This window comes from Tetrao urogallus (assembly GCF_951394365.1).
Source record: "Tetrao urogallus genome assembly, chromosome: 1".
Classification (NCBI taxonomy): domain Eukaryota; kingdom Metazoa; phylum Chordata; class Aves; order Galliformes; family Phasianidae; genus Tetrao; species Tetrao urogallus.
Genome location: NC_136813.1, coordinates 45,725,878 through 45,753,515, shown reverse-complemented (window position 1 = coordinate 45,753,515; position 27,638 = coordinate 45,725,878).

Sequence of the window (27,638 nt, the reverse complement as noted above, 5' to 3'; positions counted from 1 at the left end):
AATTAGAAAGAATTGGTGAATTAAAAGTGAGGAAAAAGATGAACGTTGGGGATTCTCATGACTGCTCAAAGTATTTGGTACTAAAGAACTATTGAATAAACTAATTATACAGAGTGAACATGAATAGGAAATCAGCTTTTTGCTATCACTAGAATTTCATTTGCTTGCAGAGTCTGTCTCTCTCTTAATCCAGTGATCATTCAGTTTACGCAGTGCACTTATAAAGTTAGAAAATATGATAACATGCATGCAAATTCCTCTAGAATGGCCTTTCTCTTTAAAAGTAGGAAAACCATTTGGACACAGTACTCCAGATGTGGCCTCAACAGGGCAGCAAAGAGGGGAAGCATAACATCTCTTAAATTGCTGGCTATGCCATTCCGAAAAACCAAAGGCCTTTTTGGCCACAAGAGTACAATGTTCCTATCAACCTTGGTGAGACCTTGTGTTTAATTAGTATTGTGCTCATTAGCTGTCTAAGCAAGGCTTTGAGAGCAAAAAACAGGCTAAAAAATGAAGAATGTATTTTGGGGAGCATGCCATCAGAAGAGCGCACTCTGGGATGAGCTTCAGGCCAGAGCTGAAGCCAGTGACCAGTGTAATCAGAACTAGGTTGGAGAAGGCCTTTATTGAAGGTGTCATGGTTTTATGATTTTTGGTTATCAGTATTCCACATCATAACATCATGTATTGCACTGGGAGTTAAACTGTTAATGCTCCAGTATCAGTACCTGTCCCAGAATTGAACAACTACATTCCCCAGAACACTGTTTGTTGTGTTGTTGTCATTTCTGCTCAGGGGGAACAGATATAAGGACTTGGTATGTCATCTGACCGCTCTCTTCTTTATCAGGATCTCCTCCTTGCTGCTTAACCGGATTGCATATCACAGAAAAACAGAATAATGGAATCACGGAATCACGGAATCATGGAATGGCTGGGGTTGGAAGGGATTTCAAGGATCATGAATCTCCAACCCCCCTGCCACAGGCAGGGCCACCAACCTCCACAGTGAATACTAGACCCAGACTGCACATCTCACCTCAGCATCATGGTGAGGCCTATCCACCTTTTGGACACTCTCTCTTATTATATTTATTTATTAGCTTCAATTCTAATTTTATTGTATTATAGTATGTTATCTTTCATTCTGGTGCTATATTAAGTAAATTAGTTTGTTTCTCCTCAAATCGTTGCCAGTGTTTTTAATTACTTTTGGGTCCCATTTCCCCTTTTTCAAAGGTGCAGATTCGCGAAATCCCTCTGCCCTGCTAGTCATGAAGTGGGGCCGAACCAGCCTGTAAACCGTTGGCATTTTTGGTGGAGAATGCAGGCAAAAGCTGCTTTTTAGCTTTTAGAACATATCTCTCTCTGCTCTTGCAGAGCTTCATTGGGAAAGTTTATCTCTTTCACAGTGCTCACTGAAAACTTGACCTTGAAAGTCCAGGCGGACTGCCAGTATCCTGAGATATTGGTAAACTTTGTGCACTACTATCTTTCTTCTGTAAAGAAAAAAAAAAAAAGCTTTCTCTTGTAAAACTGCCTTTCAAGGAACTACATGCCATCATTGTTTCTTTTTTAATGCTCAAAATGTACTGGGCCTTAAGTTTGCCACTTTGCTCTTTGGAGCTATAGGTATATATAATCAATTGAAAACACAGATGAAAATACCTACCTGGTATCTGCATACAATGTGGCATACAACTTAAGAGAGAGGTGATAAATCTGTGGAATTTGGGATTTTTAATCAGGCTCCCAGTCTCTCCTTTGAATCCTTTATGCCGTTTTTGAATGCTCATCCAATGATCATGGTGTCAGTCTCCCTGAATGTACTGTTTATTGTTTCACTCAGTATTGTATTTATCATATTTTAAGGAAGCCTTCCCCAGAACCAACCCCAAAGAATACTGAGTGGCAGGGAGTGTGGAGAGGGTTGGGAGAGACCTTAGAGAGATGGATATCTTCAGTGTCGTGGAACTTTACTCCTGATCACCTGAAAGACACTGAGAGCCTAAACAAATACTTGAGACAGGGAATGTTCTGGCTCAGGCAAATCTGAGGAGGCACAAATGATTTGGGGCCTGGCTAATGCTTATTGGGCCTTACTCAATACTATCCCAGAGAGGGAGAAAGTTTCTGAAATTGAGAGTCTCCATGCTGAAAAGAGTGTCTCAGAGCTGAAAGGGAAAGTCTCAGGGAGACAGTGAGTTTCCAAGCCAAAAAGGAGAGTTTCCAGAAGAAACTCCTAGCCGAGAAGGAAAATCTCCAGTCTGAGCAAAAGAGTCTCCTAGTCAAGAGAGAAGACCTCCAATTTCAGCAGGACTCCCTCCTATCCAAGAGAGATGCCCTCTGAATCAAGAGAGACTCCCTGCAATCCAAACTCGACAGTCTACAATCTCAACAGGACACCCTCCAGTCTGAACGGGAAGCCTTCCAATCTGAGAGAGATGCCCTCCGAACCAAGAGAGACACCTTTCAATCCAAACTTGAATACCTTCAATTTCAACAAGATACCCTCCGGTCCAAACAAGATGCCTGCCAGTCTGAGCGAGACACCCTCTGGTCTGAGAGGAACATCCTCAAGTCCAAACTTGATGTACTCCAAACTGAGTGAGATGAATTCAGGCTCATCAAGCCATGCTCAAATCTTAACTAAATATCCACATAATAGAATGAGACAGACTCCAAGCTGAGCTGGAGAGTGAGAGCATCGGACCTGACAAACTTGATCAACCACAGGAGGTACCAGAATCGATGTCAGTCACCCCTGTAAGAGGAAGGAAAATGAAATGAATCTCGACTTAGAAAAGAATAAAGAGGAGGAGGAGAAAGTAGCCACTGTAAGAGAAGAGGGGGAAAGAGGTCTAGGTGAGTGGCTCCAAGATCCAGGGGAAGTGCCCCTGAGTCCAAGGAAGGGGCCCTCAATAAGACTGCGGTCACCAATGCCCAGGAAGGCAACAAGAAGTCCTGAAAGAGTAAGAGGTGAGCAAGCATTATCATTGTTGATAAATCTCTGAAAATGAATGAAATTCGAGGTCTGAGAAAAGACATTTCACACCACCCAAATGAGCCTAATGTCACCTGGTTACTTTGATGCTGGAACAATGGGGCCAACAGTGTGTGGCTATATCTACAGAAGCTAGAGAAGCTCTCCAACTGGGTGGCATTGCTAGGGACTCAGCCATTGACAGAGGCATTAGTACATGCCAGAATGGGTCCCTCACCCTCTGAAAGCGGATGATGTTAGCTGTAAAAGAAAGATATCCCTTCAAAGATGATCTGATGCCTGAGAAAAAGAAATGGGCTGATATAGAAAAAGGCATCAGTTATTTGAGAGAATATGCTGTGGTGGAAATGCTACATAGCCCAGATTTCATTCCTGATGAGCCAGACCAAGAGCATGATCCTGAGAGAGTCAGGTGTACACCAAACATGTGGCGTACATTCACAAAGACTGCACTGGAAAGTTACGCCAGTACATTTACAGCAATGTATGGCAGAGGGGAAAGAAGACCCCTAATAAATGAACTGATTAATATACTTCAAGATTTCAAATTACATTTAACTCTTGTACAGTCTTGTGTTTCAGCCATTAGAAAAATAGCTGAAAAGCTGGATAAAATGTAGAGCAATCAAGAAGATATAGTAGACAAAGTGTGTACCGTACTTAATGCTGATGGATCCAAGATGGTATCAGAAACACCCAATGGGGATCAGGATTCCCAAAATGGCCTACTGCAGGGGCTGATCAACTTGCTTTCTACCCAGCCTGCATCATCCAATGTCTCAGCTATCAACAGACGTCCTCCTGCTCGTGCAAGTGACAACAGTAAGGTTACGTCACGTTTTTCCTTGTGGCATTACCTACATGACCATGGAGAAGATATGAAGAAGTGGCATAAAAAACTGTCTCGCTCCAATTCATAGGAGGGAGAGGAGGTTCTTTTATTATCTATATACCCGGCGTGAGATTAAGAAGCAACGGTTCAAATGTTGGTCCGACCAGTTTATTACAAATCTTAATTAGGGAAATGGGGAAGGGGAGGACGGACACTATTATGAATTAGGGTAATGGGGAAGGGAAGGAGGGCGATAGAAAAGATAGAAGAGAAGAAGCAAGGAGTCTTTATAGGCAGCAAGAGGGACATAGTCACCACCATGGATCCAGTGAGGTTCGTAGTTCCGTCTTTGATCTTCAGTAGCGGTGGGTCGTCGGGCATTGTTGTTCTATTGACGAGGAAGGACGATGAAGAACGACGACGACGACCATGGCGATGATGGCCCCTTTTCAATGGTTTCAGAGTGGTCGAGTCAGCTGTCTTTGGAGTGACAGCTCAAATCCAAAGTGGTTGAGTCAGCTCTCCTTGGAGTGGCAGCTTCTGGCTCTGGGATCTCAGCAGAAACTCCTTTGTTTCCATCTTCCGGGCCTTGCCAGCAGATAAGAGGGTGCAGGGATGCCCATCTGCATCCTGTTTCTCACAGAACACGATGGTATCGTTCCCCAATTTTCCCACAACTAGCTGGAGCTGTTTAGTCACAGGCCAGATCTTCCGCCAGTGAACATTCCTGAGCACTCTCATCCGCTCTTCTACAGAGCAAGCAGCTCTGGGGGAAGGGGCTTTCAAATGTTCCCAAAGCGATATCGATTGTCACACGGTTAGCACCCATTAGTTGCCTCCTCAACAAATCATTCAGAGTCTTATCACAAGAAATACCTCAGGAAGCAAGCTTTGAGCCAAAAAACAAAGAAGGATTCTCACACCACCCCGTGGCTCAAAGATTGCTTGAAATAAAGCATAAGTGACCCTCCATGGTGGTGAGGAAAAGAAAAGGGAGAAAATGAAAAGACCGCAAACAAGCAAGAGGGAAAGAGGAGGGGGAGAAGGGGAAGATAATCGTTACACAATTACTATAAAAGATTTCTTGGGCTTGGTTGCAAATGTTGCCCTGATCTGTTGGACTTGTCCATCATCAGTTGAAGTAGTTACAAAATACATGGAAGATACAATACGTTGTATAAGTTGAATAAAACATGGAATCATACAAGGTACAACCATAAGAGTTGCAACAACACATAGTAGATAAAACAGGATACATTTGACCCATGGGACACCTGGAAGCCAGGAAAAGAAATCAACGTCTAGGCCCTTCCAGGTTTGGGCAGGAACATGAGCTATTTTCCATATACCCTGGGCAATTTGTTCAACAACTTTACCATTATCATCAATCTTTAGACAACAATTAGAATCATTCAATTGGCCACAGACACCACTCAGTGATACCTCAGGAGTGGTGACACAAATGTTACATGATGAATAAAAGGTAGAAAGTGAAAAGAGACAACCATACATTTAGCAATGACCACACATTTAACAATAACCAATATTAATAAATAAGTAAAACAAACAGAGGTATTTGTGTCAGCTGCTTTCCCCACCCAGGATCTCCCAGTGTAAGCCAGGATCCAGATGGGAATTTTTCAGTAGAGGTTGTGATGTTTATGAATAGCCATACAATATTACACTTCAGTTAATTCACGAAAAGCTAGTGTATCTAGTTTAATTTGAAACTAGACTAGTATCTAGTCTAATTTGACAATATGTGGACTTGCCATGTAATGTTTTCTAAGATGATTTAGTGTCTCAAGAACTTTTCACTTGAGCATTTCCAAAGCAATTCAAATGCTGAGAGATACAAACATTAGTTTGGCAAGTTCAAGTATTGTTACAGTCCACAGAACTTTTCACAGGACAGTGTGTGCAGGATACCCCCACAGTACAAACCATCAAAGAGGGGTAATCCCAGAAACACACACATCTCTTTTTAAAACTTAGGCACTTTCCAACAACCATGTTTTGGATGGAACTCCTGGACTGATGTGACACTGAAAAGCATCAGCACAAAAGGCTTTCTGATAGATTTCTTTTGTGACCACATCTAACAGATATTAGATGGGTCCCTTGATTCATTTCCCAGTTTGTTAGGAATTTGGAAACACTGTGGAGGAATTACATGCAAATCATAATCAGTTTGGTAAAAACGGGTGAAAGAAGGGGTCAAAAGAAATGGTATCACTGTGCAGGGAGTACCAGTAAGCCAGGATGACCTGTAAAAACCCTGAACCCAGTTGTTAAGTTTAACAGATCCAAGGACTGGTACAAATCACCACCCATACCCATAACAACACAAAACATAACACTATTGAAACCAAAAAATGTAATCAAGAGGTACATTCAGTATTCTAGCATGATCAAATCTTCAGTATTTCTGTCACAAAACACAAATAGTTAAAATCAGCTATTAGCCTTTTTGTGTTCTGTCAAGGTCCCACGGGGATCTTCTGTGAAATAAAACAAGATACAAACTTGCCCTTTTTGGGCTTTGTTAATAGGGTTAAAAAAATGAGGGAACAATCCAGCAAGTGTTGATTTCATATTCCTTTTTCGGGGTGTCTTTAGCCTTCCAAAGATATTTGTTAAGGTTAGGGGAAACTGGCCTCAGGCTAGCTGAGTCAATCGACACAGTCTGGCCAGGGAGGTAAGAGTGTTTCCCTGGCTTATCAGCTACTGGATCGTGACTCACAGGGATAACTGGCAAGAGTGGTGAGGCCTTTGGACAGAAGGTGTTAAATCGAGGATCTTGCTTCCCTTTGTTGTGAGCTTTCTCATGCATCCACCCTTCACCGCCCCCACCCCGCTCACTTGGGAGGGGCGAAGACATCAGTTTTCTAATGGTTTGGATAGCCGTTCAGGTTCTCTGGGAAAGACCCTAGGACCCGGGGTTTTGCTTTCCTCAAGATTCTGGAGCTTTTGTTCTGGCCACCAGTTAACTAACTTCTCTAACCTGACAGTGGGTAATCCATTCATCAAATCTCGTGGAACACCCTTTTGCCAGCCCAGTCTCCAGAGACAATTACGTTTATGATCAATATTTCGCCTACCTGTTTTTACTGACAGTGAGACCCTTCCAATCCCACTGAGTTTTGAGCTAGGAGGCCTGGGGGCAAGGCTGACTGCTGCAAGTCGTACTTCCCTTGGCTCAAATTTAATGGAGGAAGAAACCACTGGCCCATATTTCCTTCCATAGTTAATTAACTCTTGGGCAACCTCTCCCCACGTCCATGCTTTGTTTCCTGACTGCAGATGGTTGGGGGTTACAGTTCCTTCTAACACTGTCCGGGTTCTCTCTCCCCGAGGCATTACCTGTATTTTTCCTTGCAGTTGAATACCTATAGGTTTTAACGACTCTGGAAGCCCCCTAATTAGAGGGGTCATTCTTTCAGGATCGACAGGCATCATCATAGGTGATTCATGGTGCGGCTGCAGCTTTCTATCATACATCATTTGGAGACAAGCAGCCTTTTGAACACTCTCTACTAACTGATCAACTGTTCCAGTAATGGCAAGAGGGTCTCCCCTTTCTAAAGGGTTGAGACCACCTGCCCAATAGGCAGCCCTTTGCGTTAAGGACCAGGGAGCACGACTGTTGCCAGTAGTTAAAAATACTCCTGGTCCCCAATAACCTTCCGCCTCCTTTTCTGTTAGCAGAATCTGGTCTCCACCAGTGAGGCTAACCCTCCATACATACTCTGTTTCAGATTCCTTTGGAGAGCGGCTAAAATCTTTTTTCAATTTTGCTAGTTCAGTGGCTGAGAAGGGAATTTCCTTAACATTCATTTGAGGATCTAGATCCTCACTGTTATCGAATGTGTATTCAGTTTTTATCAAAGAACGCAATGGGGCTATTGGAGTTTCTAATTTATCTAGCCTTTCCTTCATTCCTGGTAGTTCCACCTGAGGAAAAGTTTTTTCTCGAGGCAAACTATGGGTGACGGTATGGCTGGCATGCTTACACGTTAGCAGTTCCTTAAAAGCCATTTGCAACAAAGCCGAATTACGTTTCTCTCTTTCTAATTGTTCTCAAGATTCACTATTTGATTCTGCAGAGTTTTCACCAATTCTTGTGTAACTCTAACCGATTCCTGTAGTGCTTCTATGGTTTGGAGTTCTGCCGAATGCTTTTCATTTCGGAACTCCACAGCAGCTTTTAAAGTAGCCCCGAGTACGGCACAAATAAACGACTTTCCTTTTCCAGCTCGGGTACGAGCCTCATTCTGTAAGACACTAATGCGGTCCGAAACACTCTGTAAATTATGCCAATTCTGTCGTGCCCAATCCATACCTGATAAAGAGGGTCGAGCACCATGTTTTTCTAAAAGATCAAATAATACATCTTCACTTTTCATGGTGGCAATGCTGTCGCTCATTTTTTCAATACAATGAAAGACCAACACTAAGGGAGGTGGAGGTGCACGTATTCAAAAGCTCAAGTGACTCCTTATCTCCCCAGGGAAACAGGCACTTTTCAAATGCAAATGCTCAAAGCACTCTTCCCTTTCTCTGAGGGGAGCACACAAAAAGGTCCAAATTTCACACTTAAGTTACAAGATACTTAAATCACAAAATTGCAGAGAGGTCTTCTCGAGGAGGCACACACGTAATCAAAATTAATTCATACGTCCCCAAAAGGCATACACATAAACAGCAAAGTTTCAAAATGCGGAGCGGTCTTCCTGGAGAAGGACTCACGTCTAAGTTTTCAAAAATATCGCTCCATGCAACTCCAGGAGGTGCACACAAAGAAAGTTTCAGACTATATCTGGAAGGACAACACTCTCACAGAGGGTATCCTGCCGACTACGCCATTAAATAAATGTCTCGCTCCAATTTATAGGAGGGAGAGGAGGTTCTTTTATTATCTATATACCCGGCGTGAGATTAAGAAGCAACGGTTCAAATGTTGGTCCGACCAGTTTATTACAAATCTTAATTAGGGAAATGGGGAAGGGGAGGACGGACACTATTATGAATTGCGGTAATGGGGAAGGGAAGGAGGGCGATAGAAAAGATAGAAGAGAAGAAGCAAGGAGTCTTTATAGGCAGCAAGAGGACATAGTCACCACCATGGATCCAGTGAGGTTCGTAGTTCCGTCTTTGATCTTCAGTAGCGGTGGGTCGTCGGGCATTGTTGTTCTATTGACGAGGAAGGACGATGAAGAACGACGACGACGACCATGGTGATGATGGCCCCTTTTCAATGGTTTCAGAGTGGTCGAGTCAGCTGTCTTTGGAGTGACAGCTCAAATCCAAAGTGGTTGAGTCAGCTCTCCTTGGAGTGGCAGCTTCTGGCTCTGGGATCTCAGCAGAAACTCCTTTGTTTCCATCTTCCGGGCCTTGCCAGCAGATAAGAGGGTGCAGGGATGCCCATCTGCATCCTGTTTCTCACAGAACACGATGGTATCGTTCCCCAATTTTCCCACAACTAGCTGGAGCTGTTTAGTCACAGGCCAGATCTTCCGCCAGTGAACATTCCTGAGCACTCTCATCCGCTCTTCTACAGAGCAAGCAGCTCTGGGGGAAGGGGCTTTCAAATGTTCCCAAAGCGATATCGATTGTCACACGGTTAGCACCCATTAGTTGCCTCCTCAACAAATCATTCAGAGTCTTATCACAAGAAATACCTCAGGAAGCAAGCTTTGAGCCAAAAAACAAAGAAGGATTCTCACAAAAACTCATTCCTGCACTTCAAGCATGGGTAAAAGAATTACAAGACAGATTAACCACCAGGGTGAACACCTCCAGTTGCTCAGGATACAGCAGTATCCATAAGACCAACAGAGGTAACAAAAACAGGAGTACCAATTGCCACAAAAGCAGTGCACAGACAGCAATATCACACCAACAGGGATTCCTTGCTCCCCATTCATAAGTTGATTCGCCAACTAGAGAGTCAGGGAGTGATCAGCAAAACTCATTCGCCTTTTAACAGCACACTACGGCCAGTGCTTAAAGCCAGTGGAGAACTGTCTCGCTCCAATTTATAGGAGGGAGAGGAGGTTATTTTATTAACTCTATACCCGGCGTGAGATTAAGAAACAATGGTTAAATGTTGTTCTGACCAGTTTATTACAAATCTTTATTAGGGAAATGGGGAAGGGGAGGACAGACACTATTATGAATTAAGGTATTGGGGAAGGGAACGAGGGTGATAGAAAAGATAGGAAAGAAGAAGCAAGGAGTCTTTGTAGGAAGCCAAAGGGAGATAGTCACCGCCATGGATCCAGAGTGGTTCGTAGTTCAGTCTTTGATCTTCAGCAGTGGTGGGTCGTTGGGCATTGTTGTTCTGTTGAGGACAATGACCATGGCGATGATGGCCACTTTTCAATGGCAGTGACAACTTATTTATAAGTCCAAAGTGGTTGAGTCAGCTGTCTTTGGAGTGACAGCTCAAATCCAAAGTGGTTGAGCTCTCCTTGGAGTGGCAGCTTCTGGCTCTGGGATCTCAACAGAAACTCCTTAGTTCCTATCTTCCTGGCCTTGCCAGCAGATAAGAGGGAGAAGGGATGCCTTCCTGCATCCTGTTTTGTACAGGACACGATGGTATCATTCCCCAGTTTTCTCATACCAAGCTACAGCTATTAGTCACAGGCTAGATCTTCTTTCAGTAAACAGTCCTGAGCACTTTCTTCTGGAGGAAAGCAGTTGTGGAGGAAGGAGTTTTCAAATGTCCACAAAGTGATGTTGATTGTCACACGGTAGCACACATCACTTGCCTCCTCAATAAATCAATCAGAGTCTTATCACAAGAAATACCTCAGGAAGCAAACTTTGAGCCAAAAAACAAAGAATGATTCTCACAAGAATGTAGGCTGATGGTAGATTGCTGTGGCTTGAATGAAGTCACACCCCTACTGAATGATGCTGTACTGGGCATGTTAGAACTGATATATGAATATGAATTGGAATATGAATTGGAGTCAAAAGCTGGCAAGTGGTATGTCACCACTAACATTGCTAATGACTTCTTTTCCATTCCTTTGGCCACAGAATGTAGCCCACAGTTTGCTTTCACCTGGAGGACATTCAGTATACCTGGAATCATTTGCTCCAGTGGTGGAAACACAGCCCAACAATTTGCCATGGGTTGATCCAAGCTGCACTGGAATATGGCAGTGCTCCTGAGCCCTTACAGTACTTTGATGACATTACTCTGTGGGGCAACACAGCAAGGGAAGTTTTTGAGAATGGAAAGTGTGAGAATCCTTCTTTGTTTTTTGGCTCAAAGCTTGCTTCCTGAGGTTTTTCTTGTGATAAGACTCTGAGTGATTTGTCAAGGAGGCAACTGATGGGTGCTAACTGTGTGACAATCATTTTCACTTTGGGAACATTTGAAAGCCCCTTCCTCCAGAGCTGCTTGCTCTGTAGAAGAGTGGAAGAGAGTGCTCAGGAGTATTCACTGGCGGAAGATCTGGCCTGTGACTAAACCGCTCCAGTTTGCTATGGTAGGCTGGGGGACGATGCCATAGCATCCTGTGAAGACAAGATACAAGTGGGCACCTCCCTGCTCCCTCTTATCTGCTGGCAAGGCCAGGAAGATAAGAACAAAGGAATTTCCTGCTGAGGTCCCAGAGCCAGAAGCTGCCACTCCAAGGGGAGCTGACTCAACCACCTTGGTTTTGAGCTGTCACTCAAAAGACAGCTGACTCAACCACTTTGAAAGCATTGAAAAGGGGCCACCATCACTATGGTCGTCGTCATGGTCAATAGAACAACTCTGCATGACGACCCACCACTACTGAAGATCAAAGACAGAACTATGAACCTTGCTGGATCCATGGTGGTGACTATCTCCCTCTTGCTTCCTATAAAGACTCCTTGCTTCCTTTTTCCTGTCTTTTCTATCGCCCTCCTTCCCTTCCTCATTATCCTAATTCATAATAGTGTCCGTCCTCCCCTTCCCCATTTCCCTAATAAAGATTTGTATTAAACTGGTCGGACCAACATTTGAACCGTTGTTTCTTAATCTCACGCCAGGTATATAGACAATAAAAGAACCTCCTCTCCCTTCTATAAATTGGAGCGAGACAGAGAGCAAATAATCCAGATCCTTCTGCATGCTGATTTCGCTATTAAGTGAAGCAAAGTGAAAGGACCTACCCAGGAAATTCAGTTCTTACGGATAAGGTGGCAAGATGGACATTGTCACATCCCAAGACATGTGACTGACAAAATCACGGCCATGTCTTCGCCCATTAATAAGAAAGAGACACAATCTTTTTTGAGCATAGTGGACTTTTGGAGAATTCATATTCCAAACTATAGACCTTTATCAGGTGACATGGAAGAAGAATGAGCCCTGAGCCCTGAGCAGCAGCAGGCTTTTGAGCAGATTAAACAGGAGAAAAACAGTCTGAGCCGTGGCCCTAGGGCAGTATGGATAGGACATGACGTAAAGAACATCCTCTACACTGCTGCTGGAGAGAAAGGTCCCACTTGGAGTCTGTGGCAAAGAGCCTCAGGAGAGACCCAAGGCTGACCCCTGGGATTCTGTAGTAGAGCATACTGAGGGTCAGAAGAGGGCAACACCCCAACTGAAAAGGAGATCTTAGCTGCATATGGGGGTGTTTGGGCTGCTTCTGAAGTAGTCACTACTGATACACAGGTCCTTCTGGCACCTCGACCACCAGTGCTCAACTGGATGTTTAATGATATGTTCCCTCCACCCATCATGCTACTGATACCACCTGGGCTAAGTGGATTGCATTGATTATGCAACGAGCTCAGATGGGGAATCTCAATCATCCAGGAATCTTAGAGGTGATCATGAACTGGCCTAAAGGCAAACAGTTCAGAACATCACCAGCGGAAGAGGTATCACGAGGTAAAGAAGCCCCACTATACAGTGAACTACCAGAAAATGAAAAGGAATTTTCCCTGTTCACAGATGGATTGTGTCATACTGTGGGGAAGCATCGCAGATGGAAAGCTGCTGTGTGGAGCCCCACATGACAAGTTGCAGAGGCCACTGAAGGCAAAAGAGAATCAAGCCAGTTTGCAGAGATAAAGGCTGGCCTTAGATGTAGCTGAATGGGAGAGGTAGCCAATGCTTTATCTTTGTACTGACTCACAGATGGTGGCAAATGCCTTATGGGGGTGATTACAGCAGTGGGAGAAAAATAACTGGCAGCAGAAGGGTAAATCTATTTGGGCTGCTGAACTGTTGGAAGACATTGCTGCCTGAATAAGGAACATAGTTGTAAAGGTGCACCATGTAAATGCTCATGTGCCCAGCAGTTGGGCTACTGAAGACAACAAAATAACCATCAGGTAGATTGAGCTGCCAAAATTGAGGTGGCTCAAATAGACTTGGACTGGCAACACAAGAGTGAATTATTTCTAGCTCGGTGGGCCCACAAGACCTTGGGCCATCAAGGAAGAGATGCAACATGCAAATGGGCTAGAGACCAAGGGGTGGACTTAGCTATGGATGCTATGTCACCCCCCACTGCCTCGTAAACAGGTGGGAGAGGGGAAATGTCAGGTGGAAGAGGGTAACCGGTAGGCTGGTGGTGCTGCAGTGACCCCCCATCCTCTCTTCCCCCTAGCAACAATTTGAGAAATGAGGAGGATTGTAAACAGGTACTGGGTTAGCAAAGTGGGCATCCCCCACCTCAACCATCCATGGCTCCCCAGGTGTCTCTGTGCAATAGGTTTGAGGCCCTGGAACTCAAGGGAGAGGTGAGTGGGGAGTGGAGGGATGTCCAACCGTGAGGTTGCCTCGGGTAAAGTGGTCGACCCCACGCCTCAAGACTGCCTACACCCACAAGGACAGAAGGCTGATTGTTGTAGGCAACTTCCTGCTGAGAGGAACGGAAGGCCCTATACGTCGGACTGACCCTACCTGTAGGGACATGTGCTGCCTCCCTGGGGCACGGGTCAGGGACATTTCTAGGAAACTTCCTGGACTGATTCACCCTTCTGATTATTACCCCTTATTGATAGTACAGGCTGGCATTGGTGAAGTCACTGAGAAAAGTCTCAGGGCTATCAAGAAAGACTTCAGGGGACTGGGGTGGGTAGTTGATGGAGCGGGTGTGCAGGTGGTGTTTTCTTCTATTCCTTCAGTGGCAGAGCAGGATACTGAGAGATACCAAAAAACCCATCTCATAAATAAATGGCTTAGAATTTGGGGATTTCGACCACAGGGCAACTTACTTGGAAGCTGGCACGATGGCTGCAAATGGAAGTAGCCTGTCTCTGAGGGGTAAGAGGATCTTAGCTGAGGAACTCTCGGGACTCGTTGAAAGGTCTTTAAACTAGGTATGAAGGAGGAAGGGGACAAAATGAGGACTGCAGGAGCTGAGCAGGACCAAACCTGATGGGCGATGATGGTGCAGTACAAAGGGATGGACTGGTGCTCGGGATGCTGCTGTTCTAGGGGATCCTAAATCTTCTATAAAGGCAGTAAGATGGAAAGCCCAGGTGAAGTGCCTTGATACCAATGCGCACAGCCTGCAAAATAAGCGGGATAAGTTGGAAACTATGATGTGCTTGGAAAGTTATGACCTTGTTGCTGCCACAGAAACATGGTGGGAAGACTCCCACAACTAAAATACCACCACTGAGGAATATCAACTCTTTAGAAGGGATAGGTGAGGTAGGAAGAGTGGGGGAGTTGCTCTCTATGTCAAAGAGTGGATAGACTGTGAGGACAGTCTATCCCTCTGAGTCAGGAACAGGTTGAGAGTCTATGGGTTTAATTAAGAATGGGTCTAACAAAGGCCAGCTGGTGATAGGCATATACTACAGGCCAACTGATCAAGGGGAGACTGTTGACGAGGCTTTCTTGCTTCAGATGTGGGGGGCATCATGCTCATGGGTTCTCATCCTTACTGGGGACTTCAACCATCCGAATATGTGTTGGAAAGACCACATGGCGAGCTGCAAGAGGTCCAGGAGGCTCCTAGAATCCACTGATGATAACTTTCTGGTCCAGATATTGGACAGACCGACCAGAGGTGAAGCGTTGCTGGACCTGCTGCTCACCAATACGGAGGAGATCATTAAAGGCATTAAGGTTGGACGCAGCTTGGGCTGCAGTGTCCATGCCCTGATCGAGTTTGTGAATGTGGACCTGGCAAAGAGTGGAGTCAGGACCCTGAACTTTGGAAGAGTGAACTTTAAGCTGTTCAATGGACTGTTGGCTAAATCCCCTGGGATGTCTCTTTAAAAACAAAGATGTTGAGGAGAGCTGGCTACTCTTCAAGGATGCCTTCCTGAGAACACAAGAACTTTCCGTCCCTCAGAATAAGAAAGCAGGCAGAGGAGGTAGGAAACCGGCATGGCTCAGCAAGGACCTGGTGGGCATGCCGAGGGCAAAGAAAGGTACGTACAAGCTCTGGAAACAAAGGTGTGTCACCTGGGAAGAATACAGGGATGCCGTCCAGACTTGCAGATGTGGGATCAGGAAAGCCAAGGCGCAGGTGGAACTGAATTTGGTGAGGAATGTGAAAAACAATAGGAAAACATTTTCCAGGTACATTGGCCAGAAGAGACAGGCCAAAGCGAGTGTACTCCTTTGGTAAATGTAAAAGGAGAACTGGCTTCAATGGACGAAGAGAAGGCTGAGGTACTGAATGAGTTCTTTGCCTTGGTCTTCACTGGCGGCCAGGATTCCAGTACTTCTCACATCCCTGAGCCCTGCATCCCTAAACCTCGAGGTGATCCCCATCACCACCACTGTGACGACAGGGCAGGTCTGAGACCATCTCATGAGACTGAATGTGTACAAGTCTATGGGGAGGATGGTGTGCATCCCAGGGTTCTGAAGGAGCTGGCTGAGGTGGTTGCTGAGCCACTCTCCATCATATTTCAAAAGTTGTGGCTGTCAGGAGAGGTCACGAATGACTGGAGGAAGGGTCACGTCACTCCCATTTACAAGAAAGGGAGCAAGGAGGATCTCAGGAACTACAGGCCAGTGAGTCTCACCTCTGTGCCTGGAAGATCATGGAACAGATCATCCTGAATGACAAGCTTGATCACATGAGGAATGAGCGTGTGATCTGAGAAGACAGCCAGCACGGCTTCACCAGAGGAAGGACATGCTTAACCAATCTTGTGACCTGGTGATGGAGCGATGGCACTGATGGACAAGGGAAAGGGGACCGATGTCATTTACCTGGACTTGAGCAAGGCCTTTGACACGGTCTCCCACCACATCCTTATCTCCAAATTGAAGGGGTGTGGATTTGATGAGTAAACAACTTGATAGATAAGAAATTGGTTGAAAGGCAGCAGACAGATAGCTCTATGTCCAGGTGGTGGCAGGCAATGAGCAGCATTCCCTCAGGGATTTGTCTTGGGACCAGCGCTCTTTAACATCTTTATCAATGACATTGATAACGGAATTGAGTGCACCCTCAGCAAGTTTGCTGATGACACCAAGCTGAGTGGTGCGGTTGACATGGTAGAAGGAAGGGATGCCATTCAGAGGGACCTCAACAGGCTTGAAAGGTGGGCCCAGGTGAACCTGATGAGGTTCAACACGGCAAAGTCCATGGTTTTGCACTTGGGCTGGAGGAATCCCAGGCATCCATACAGACTGGAAGGAGCGGTCCTTGAGAGCATCCCTGTAGAAAAGGACCTGGGGATCTTGATGGATGAAAAGCTTAACATGAGCCAGCAGTGTGCTCTTGCAGCTTGGAAGGCAAATGGTATCCTGGGCTTCATCAGAAGAAGGGTGGCCAGCAGGGACAGGGAGGTGACAGTCCCCCTCTCCTCTGCTCTTATGAGGCCCCATCTGCATTAATGTGTCCAGGTCTGCAGCCCCCAGTATAAGAAAGACAGGGAGCTGTCAGAGAGGATCCAGAGGAGAACCACAAAGATGATCAGGGGACTGGAGCACCTCCCCTATGAGGGCAAGCTGAGGGAGCTGAGCTTGTTCAGCCTGGAGAAAAGGAAGCTGTGGGGTGACCTCATTGCAGCCTTTCAGTATGTAAAGGGAGCCTACAAACAGGAGGGGAATCAACTCTTTGAAAGGGTAGATAACTGCAGGACAAGGGGAAATGGCTTTAAGTTGAGGGAGGGCAGATTTAGGTTGGATGTCAGAGAAGTTCTTTACAGAGAGAGTGGTGAGGCTCTGGAACAGGCTGTCCAGAGAGGTTGTGGATGCCCCATGCCTGGAGGTGTTCAAGGCCAGATTGGATGGGTCCGTAGGCAGCCTAGTCTAGTATTCACTGTGGAGGTTGGTGTCCCTGTCTGTGGCAGGGGGGTTTGAGCTTCTTGATCCTTGAGGTCCCTTCCAACCCCAGCCATTACGTGATTCCATGATTCCGTATTTCTGTGATGCACAATCCGGTTAAGCAGCAGGGACGAGACCCTGATGAAGAAGAGAGCGGTCAGATGACATACCAAGTCCTCATATCTGTTCCCCCTGAACAGAAATGGTAACAACAGAACAAACAGTGTTCTGGGGAATGTAGCTGTTCATTTCTGGGACAGGTAACTGGTACTGGAGCATTAACAGTTTAACTCCCAGTGCAGTACATGATGTTATGATATGGAATACCGATAACCAAAAATCATAAAACCATGACAGAAGATCTGCACCATGTGGTACAGGCCTATGTTGAAGTAGTTCTTGAAGAACTACAACCTGTGGGATCACCATGTAGGGAGGTACCCAGTGCTGGAGTAGGGAAAGAGGGCAAAGATGAAGGAACTGCAGAGATCAAGTATTATAGACTAATTACTATTCCCTAGAGATGCTTGGAAGGTGGATGTAGAAGAAGCTAGATGAGGGGAAAATGGTCTTAATTTGCTTTTAGTTTATCACTGCTCTAGTCAATTAATGATAGACATCAGAGTACCTTAATTATTCCCAAGCCAAGTCTGTTTTGCCTGTGACAGTAATTAATGAGTAATTTCCCTGTCTTTAACTCAACCCACAAACATTTTTTCATCATTTTTTTCCTTCTGGATATAAAATGGAGGCCTAAAGAAGATGTGATTTTTCACCTAATTAAAAAAAAAAAAATACAATTGCAACAACCAACAAGACCAACAAAAAGAGATTTGGTGATAAACTTGTGATAGCAAGAGCCTGAAGGCATTGCTTGAGATATAGTGATACTGCCAACTCAGCAGAAATGCATCACAGAATGCAGTCCTGCCTGGAGCACAGTGACTTAGAAAGTGGGTATGTTTGCCCAGCCTGTTATGGAAGGCTTTAAACTAGGCTTGCTGGGGAAAGTTAAGCAAAGGTTACAGAAAGCATTAAGGAGATGTGCTAGGAAAGCCTCCTTTGAGAAAGCAATGTGTCTAAGAATCTACCACGAGTGACTGTACACAGTGCAAATGTACCATGATTAATAGACAGAAGGAATTTTCAAGAGAGTTCACACATGCTCTCAAATGTATGATCCCACTGAGATTAGAGGAGTGACAGAATAGTTAGCATGACCGCAGAGTAGTGATGTGTCTAGATTTTTCAGATAGGACAGGTCAGGGAAGAGCAAGATTTGCATGTGAACACAGGAGAGACTCAAATATACAGAGCTCTGCTTGGGGATGGCTGGTTAATTAACTGAGAGCTTATTGGGTGACAGTAAGAAGGGAGATGAAAACAGTGATCATGGTCAAGTGCCTGTTCCTTAATGCCTGATTCAAAAATGAATAAACCTTTGTGGAAAAGCATGCAAAGCTGACCTTGGATGGAAAGTATTAACAATATCAATATTTTCAGAGGGGCATTGTAACAAAGTATAACCAGTGTAGGAGATTTTTGGAAATCATGGAAAACTGACTGAATAGAAAACAGTTCTGCAGGGAAAGTTGGGGTATATACAAATCATCAAGAATGTGTCCTTGTAACAGTGAAGATCAGTGGCATCCTGATCTGTACTGGTAAGCATGCACCTAGTAGGCTAAAGGAATAGATTATTCTCCTTTGCACACACGAGAAATATGTGTAACATTGTCCAATTTTGAGTGGAATCCATAGAAGAGAGACACTGAAATACTGGAGTGAGTCAAGAAGATGGACACATAAATTGCAGGTGTCTGAAGATTGTGAGAGCATTACAGAGATAGATTTGCACAGCCCAGGGAAGCACAGACTCAGGGGAGGATTGTGTTACGGTTGTCAGCTACTTAGTGGGAGGATTCAGAGAAATTGGAAACAAATTCCTCCAGAATATTTGATGATAGAAGACAGAACAAACACTGGCTGAAGCACAGAATGTTGAGCCACCAGCGAAAAGGATCTTTGTAATGGATTGTAGTCAAACACTGCTTCAGGCTGCTAGAAGATGCTCTGAAATCTTAATTCCCTGACACTCTGAAAAGTTTACTGTCCCTAAGCAACAATATCGAAGTTTGAAATTGAGCCTGCTCTTATTGACACTGAGACAGTTGTTCTCCAGAGCACCCTTACAATTGGAATTATTTATTATTCAGTGCTCTTTTAAAAAGCCAGTGAGAGAAAGTCACACAGACCTGCTGAAAGGAAGGAGCTAGCCCCTCTCTGTTGGGATCAAATGAACTTAAAGTGAATCATAGAACATCCAAGAAGAGGGAACAGTTGGAAGCAGACAGAATTAACAGACATGGAGTAGATAAGACTGTCACCTCCATCACAAACAGAGATGTATGGAGAAGAAAATGAATATTTAATCTGTCCTCAGTGGAAAACTTCCTAAAACCAAAAGAGGAGATGCAGAACTGACAGTCAGGCAAGAAACAATCTCTTCTCATTGACATAAATCCTGGAAGAAATAATCATGGGACTGTACAATAGCTTTGGTTGGAAAGGACCTCAAAAATCATCCAGTTCCAATCTCCCTGCTTTGGACAGGGTTGCCAACTGGTAGATCATGCACTAGATCATGTTACCCAGGGCCACATCCAACCTGGCCAGGAACACCTCCAGAGACAGGAAGTCCACAACCTCCCTTGGCAGCCTGTTCCAGAACCTCACCACCCTCACACTGAAAAACCTTCCTCCAGACATCTAATCTGAATTTTCCTTCTCTTAGTTTAAAACCATTCCCACTTGTCCTATTACTATTTGCCTATGTCATGGGAGACCATATCAAAGACCTTGCACAAGTCCAGGTAGATGTCATCAGTTGCCTTCCCTTTGTCCACTCATGTCGTCACTCCATCATAGAAGATCACCAAGACCGTTAGTCATGATCTGCCTTGCTGAAGCTGTGCTAATTGTCTCAGATTCCTCATGTGCCTTGACATGTCTTCCAGGAGGATCTGTTCCATCTTCCCAAGCATAGAAGTGAGTCTCAACTGCCTGTAGTTCTTCAGATCTTCCTTCCACTTTTTCTTAAAAATGGAAGTGATGTTTCCCTTTTTCCAGTAACCAGGGACAGGCACAATTTTCATACATGATAGAGAGTGGTTTGGCGACATCAACTAGCTTCCTTAGAACCCTGGGTGCATATCATCTGGTCCCACAGGTTTGTACACATTCAGCCTCATATGGCGGTCCAGGAATTGCTCTGTTATTACAGTGTGGGGGATTTTTCTCCCCTACCTCCCAGCTGGAAGCTCAGGAACAAGAGTTTCAAGGATGTGAGAGGCACAAGAATCCTGGCTGCTGGTGAAGACTCAGCCTTCTCCATGTCATTTGTAGCTGGTTTGCCTTTCTCAGTTATTAGAAGGCTGCTTTCTCTTTGGCCAGTCTCTACCAGTCAATATGGACTCAACAGAGTCCATTCTTGCTTTTTACATTCTTTGCCAAGTGCAGTTCCACCTGCACCTTGGCTTTCCTGATATTATTACTGCATGTCCTCTTATACATACTTGAAAAGACACTGCAGATAGAAAAGAGCCCCACTAATGTTTTAGACAGCAGCTTAGAACACGTTTCTTTTAGGGAAGGTTGTCAGTATTATACTCATCTACGGGAAGGGTGTAGGAGAAGACACAGGAAACTTACAGACCTGTAAGTCTAACCTCAGTTCATGAGGTTTTAGCAATGAAAATTATATCTAAATCTTTTGATCTCACTTTACATATACTTGCAAAAACATGTTGATACATTACACAATTGTTCATCACCTGCCACCTGATTTCCAGCCTGTCCCTGAGCAGTGGTGAGCTCCCCACAGTTGTCATGGTTTTATGATTTTTGGTTATCAGTATTCCACAAAATAACACCATGTAATGCAATGCACTGGGGGTTTGACTGCTGATGCTCAAGTTCCGGGTGCCTGTCTGGAGGAGAAGAACTACATTCCCCAGGGGGCTTTGCAGTCAGCAAGGAGATACAACTCCTGGCAAGGTCAGCTGATGTGCTCTTCTTCACCTGCACTTCTTCGCCTGCGCTTCTCTATCTGCTCTTCTCCACCTGCTTTTCTTCATTGGCTCAACTGGACTGCACTTCTCGCTTTGGCGTTGTGGTGAGGCCTATCTACCTTTCAGACACACTCTCTCTTATTATATTTTGCTGATGCTATGTTTAGTAAATTAGTTTGTTCCACCTCAGATTGTTGCCGCTGTTTTCAATTACTTTGGGGTCCCGTTTCCCTTTTCCGGAGGCGCGGATCCGCGAATCCCTCTGCCCCACTGGTCACGGAACCAGGCCGAACCAGCCTGTGAACTATTGACAACAGTCCACATGGTTTCATACAGTATGGAATACCTCTTTGTTCAGTTTAGGTCGGCAGTTCTGGTTCTGTCTGCTGCCACTCCTTATGCAACTACAGCCAGAGAAAATGTAAGGATGGAAAACTTGGTCAACTTCTCAGTTTCTCTTACTTATCAAGTCTTATGATAATATCCATCAGATGTAGATGCAGATGTACGCCTCTCAAAATATGCATGGAAAACAATTTTCCTAGAACTGAAAACTCTTAATTTTCAGCTTTTGAATGAATTTTCATTATTAGTATGCTTTCCAGTTTCACTAATAAAAATAAATTTATATAAAAAAAGAAATATATTGTAAAGTCAACTTTCCCTTCCTTTCCTTTCCTTTCCTTCTACAGAATTTCTCCAATGGACAAAATCTAGGAATTTCACAGAAATCGCTCTGAATAAGTTGGAATCTCCCATCTTTCAGAGCCTTAAATTTGAAAGTCCCTTAAAATTAGTCAGCATTTTTCTTTACAAAATAATTGACACATCCTGTATAATATGATTCTGAAGATGGAAAATAACATTTTATCAGATATTTACTACATGTATATATATATACATAATTCAAGCTCCTGTCTAAAAACATGTTGCATAAAAACAGTCTCAAAAAACTGAATTTTGTAATCAGTCTAAGATTAAATAAGCTAAAATCAAAAATATTTTTGTTTCTCAGGGCAAAGAAGTTGCATTTTGTTATTTTGCTTTTTTTCTTTCAAGAAAAAGTATGGCCACTAGATGGCAGAAGTGGATAGTTTTTAAATTCCTTGAAGTAGCTGTGGGTTTTTCTGCTCTGGTCGTTCTGCTGATTGGGGAAAAGGGAGAAAGAGGACTTTTTTTTTTTTTTTTTTTTTTTTTTTTTAATTGGTTATGGCTACACATCGAAAAATGATGATTCAGGTTCAAATATTCATTTGAACGCCATTAATCATTTAAAATAATAGAAAAATTACTAAACATTATTGATGAGATATGTAGTCAATAATGGATGAAGACAGTGTGTTGGAAAGATATTAACATGACAGAGTAGTAAAGGAAAATGGGAAAGAGGTAAACAATATTTCCTGTTACCAAAAAACAAACAAACAAACAAACAAAAAAGTATATTGCTTCAGGTTCTTAAATTTACTTAGTAAAATACAGATTTAAAATTTAATGTTTTGTAGTTTCTCAATTAAAGTTATCCATACTAACTTTATTCACGTATGACACATCTGTCACCAGGTCAGAGAGAAATTGATATTGAGTACATTTAAATTTTTCCAAGATAATAGAGTGAGTAATGGTAATTTACAGAACTTAGCATGGTTTGTATATCTTATTTAAAAGTACTAACTTCTAAACAGGTAAGCACTTCCCATTGCATTTTGTTGGTTTTGTTAAACTTTCTATGGGATACTAGGCTGGGAAGAAAATAATCTTTTAATTACATTTTTAAATTTACATAGTAAACTTTTATTAGCATAATGATATCTCTTATAATGTGCCTATAATTATACAAAATGGTGTTAAAATATATTTTTAATAGTAGATGTAAGAATATTTTTCTGCAGTATGATAGTTACACATAGTCATTTGTTGGCTGACATACAGATCAGGTATTAAAACACCGAAACATAGTTTTCTAGTCCCCAGTTCCATAGTTACTGGAGAACTGAGATTCTATTCAGTTACCTAAATACAAACTGATGATGTTCTTCCTATAAGATAAATTTAGAACATCAAAGAATTCTAGACGAACTTGCTGTTATGACACTTGTATTACAAAAGAGATGCAACTCTTGGATGGCACCAGAAAACCATACAGGATATGCTGGGATGCCATGTACATCTGTGCAGTAAACAGGACCAGAGCCAGTGTCACACTCAACATTTTTTCTATAGGTAGAGAAATCACAACAAATATAATAAAAATGTTGAGTGCAATCATTACTAATCCACAATTAGAAACTGGTGCAGAAAGATAATAAATGATAATACAGCTAGAACAATTACATCTCCTACTTTTCTACTCTTATTTCTGGTGTTACACACATTTCCCAAACATTGCTGTTTGGGGTCCTCAGGTTGGCCTCTGCCATCATACCAGGCCTGCCTTTCTCTGAGCTATATCATTATGTTAGTCATAAATAACTAATTCTACATTAAAATAAAAATAAAAACGAAAAAACTAGTTGTTACTGCTATCTGCATGAAAATATGGCTTAAATACAGAGAAGTTCAAAGGTATAAAAGATAAGACCTAGGCACCTGGTCAATTAGAGAAATTGCTGTTAAGAGTAAATGGTATAAAACAAAGCTTCAAGCAGATCAACAAAACTCAGAGAGCGTAAGCCTGAAAATGTTGAGGCCTTTTGAAGCTCAGCACAAATCTTACAGCACGATACTAGCAATAGTCAACATGGTTTCACCAATTAGTAGGGAGCTGTGCAGCTTTACAGCTAATAAAATGTAAAACACCACTTCAAAATTTGGGCTTAATGACATCTGAGAAACCCTTCGAATTGCCAGTTTCTTTCAGTTGCTATTTTAGTAGTGTACAGGCCTCCACTTATCTGCTACACACATGCAGATGATCCATACACCCTAGGAAACTTCATCTACCAGACTGACTGTCCAGGAAAATGAATATAGCCTGATTGCTCTACCTTTTGAGTGAATTAGCAACTCTTTAGTGTCTGATGACAGTTATGATTTATTAATGCACTGGGGATCTGAGAATTTGATTTAATTATGCACAATCAAATGCAGGAATCTTAAACTCTTTGCTGCATACTGAACTACTTTTGGAGTATACTCTTTATTTTATTTTATTAAAATTTTAGACATTTTTAGACATTTTATTTAAGTTCTATTTTTTTTTTCTTTTATTTTTCCCCATACTCATAAGTAAGAGTATATCTTTTAACTTCATAATTCCTGTTTAACCTCTAGGTTAGCATACAGAATGGGTAATTTGCAATTTTCCTTTATGGTTATAGATGTTTATTTCAACAAAGCTTGTAGAATAATATTGTCTTTGCTTTTCCTATTTCTTTGTTAAATTTGCTGTAGTTTCTAGTGGATTAAAAAATTAATCCACTCTGAAGGAACTTTCACAATCAGAAAGGCAGTTACATAAATACATGCATATATGTAGGAAAACAAGTAGGTAGGAAAAAGAGACAGCATGACTATGTCACTCTATATTTTCAAGTTAATGGAACTGTCTAAGATAGATTCAATACAATTAAAATATTACTCTCCCCTCCCTCCCACACACACACGTGTAAAATTACCAAAATGCCCCTGTTTAACAGGAATCTTGCATTCAGTTCAAATACATCCTCACCACGAAACATCTAATTTAAGCAGGAGTACATTGCGATGTCTGTTAAACAATTAGATAAAAATTATGTTTCCAGATCTCCTGCCTAGGCAATCTACTAATTGTTGATATTATTTCATATTTCATTAGGTTATCTGGAGCCATTATATTATTTGTCTGTTCTTCAGTTTCTCTGGGAAACTAAATTATTGCAAGAAGTGGTATGCTACTAATTCTTATGGTTTATAGGTTTTACCATTAAAATTCAAACTTTATCAGGAAGACAACACACTAAAATCCATACCATCTAGAGATACGATTGCAAATATCAATATTTTTTATCTCCACATGATAGTAGATGTAGTGATATTAACAGTTGTGACTTTTTTCAGTCAGTAGTTTCATTATGCGGGTCTGTAATATTTCTGAGGTTGGGAGGTCAAATTTTCTAGCAGTATTGATTTCACTAACCAAATATCATCCTATATGACCTCTTTAATGGACATATATCTATTGACCTAAAATGATGATCAAAGAAGGGTTTTTTGCGATGGATGAAAGAACTCAAATTACCAGCTTCTTTGTAACATGACATCTTGAAAGAGAGTGACACATAGTGCTAAAGTACATCACCCAGAAAATTTGAATTGATAGGTCTAATTTTTCATGAACGCTGAAGTTGAAAGAGAGACGCTAGCTGTACAAATACGAGTCTGTTGAAGCAATTTTCTCTGCAGTATTGGAAAAGTTTATAAGAAATTAATACTGGGGATTTTTAAATAATCATTGAAATTAGAATTTCATATTCTGGTATATGCGAGGAAGTTTCAAATTTTCACCAAGATGCTTTAAGTCAGGAAATTGTCTCTAACCACTGCATGCTTGCTGTGATTAAAACAGATCTGTAACAATGTCTCATGTGTTCACCAATATGTGTTTTCTTCCAATGTTTTTCCATTTCCTTATACACACAGAGACAACTGTCTAACTATACAAAACTTGCTCTTAACACACTTTAATGGGAAAAGACTGTGACTCTTTCTATTACCTGAAAAAGAAAAAAAAAAAAAAAAGAAAAAAAAAAAAGTATACCCAGCTTTATTTTGAGAGCAAATATGGAAAACTGCAATTAGATCTATTGTGTCAAAACAATATATACCTCATTTCATTTCAAAGAAAGACACTGTAGAAGAGTTAAATGGTATCCTGGTACAAACAATGACATGTGTACAGCTTCTTTAAATCATAATTAGATTGGTTTACTAAAGCAAAATAGGTGAGCTAAAAACATGACTGTTATTCCTTGCACTAAATGTATCACTTTAGATACAGGAACTTTTCCAGTATTTATAAAATACGTATTAGTTTGATAGAATACATCTTTTCCTGCTACAACAGCAAATGGATAGATGCTAGAAGTACTAAATTTATTTACCTCTTAGCAAGCATTTTAGAGGAAAAATGCTAAGTTTCTCTTAACATTTGTCCGATGGTAATTGCACTTTTGCCATCAAGTGACTATAATGACTTGTTTTTGTCCAAGGTCTGAGTATACTATATACAGCAGAGGTTTGACAAACCTAGGTAGTCCATGGTCTAACAAACAGTAACCCTTTTGTTAAATGAGACTAAGGAAAGATCATCTGCAACTTTAACACTCTACTGAAACAGAGAAGAAATCTAATAAAATAGTTCTAGTCAGATTAAACAGCAACAAGGCAGTTTCTGTACTGTTGCTCTCAACTATTGGCTGTCCTCTCTGTCACAAAGAGATATAGGCTGGTATGATCAATCAGAATAGAACTACTCTTCAACTGCTGATTACCTTTTTTTTTTTATCTTTTTTTTTCTTTTTTTTCTTTTTTTTTTTTTTCCACAAATGATTCAGCTGCATACAGGTTTAGGTAATGAAGATGGATAAAAAAAAACAAAAACAAAAACATCTGTCACCCACATTTTCCTTAGTAAAATTTTCCATCATACAACTGTAAACAGAAGGTAAACAATCTCAAGCCAAAGAATGCCTAAAGAAATACTCATACTATGTGCTGTTAAATCAATACAAAGTATACAATCTTGTGCTAGCTATAGCAAAAATTCTGTTTCTTCTGCTGCAACTTAGATAAGATGGACATATTCAAATCCATGGAGACTATCCAAAGACTATCAGCTATCTTAGTCTGTTTAAACACTATTGAGAACAACATCTAGGAATCCATTTCTAAGTTTACCAAGTAAATACAATTCTGCCATTTCCGGGAAAGCAATATATTTCACTGATACAATAAGGTTTGAATTTAGCCTGAGTTGGATTTAATTTGTTTTAGCTGTGACAAAAGCTGCTTAGTAGTAAGTGGGCTGCCTAAGAATTGATGCCTAAGAAGTTTTACTCTAGCTTCATTAACATCATATCATTAGTAAAAATCAAACAAATTGATATGGTTATTGAATACCAAGCATTAGCCCCCTTATGTTAATTGTATCTGAGGAAACAATCATGTTACTTTAAATAATAGCTAACCAGTGAAGATTTTCAAACATGAAACAGAAACCACTGGCTTAAGTACATTTTGTGTTAAGAAAATATAAAAATAATCCCAAAAAGAGACAAGTCAAGAGGAAGAGGTATTTGTCATCAGCATCAATTCCTTCCCCGTTCAGGATAATAATGACTGATCTCAGCTCTTCTTGAGCCCAGACTGATGCCGAAAGAATGAACTTAACAACGGAAGATAAAAGGAAAATATTCCATTAAGTCTTTCAATAAATAATTTTAACTGTAAATTAATTAGTCCTTTTCTATAATAAATGATTTGATCTCTATTGCTAGTCCAACTACAATA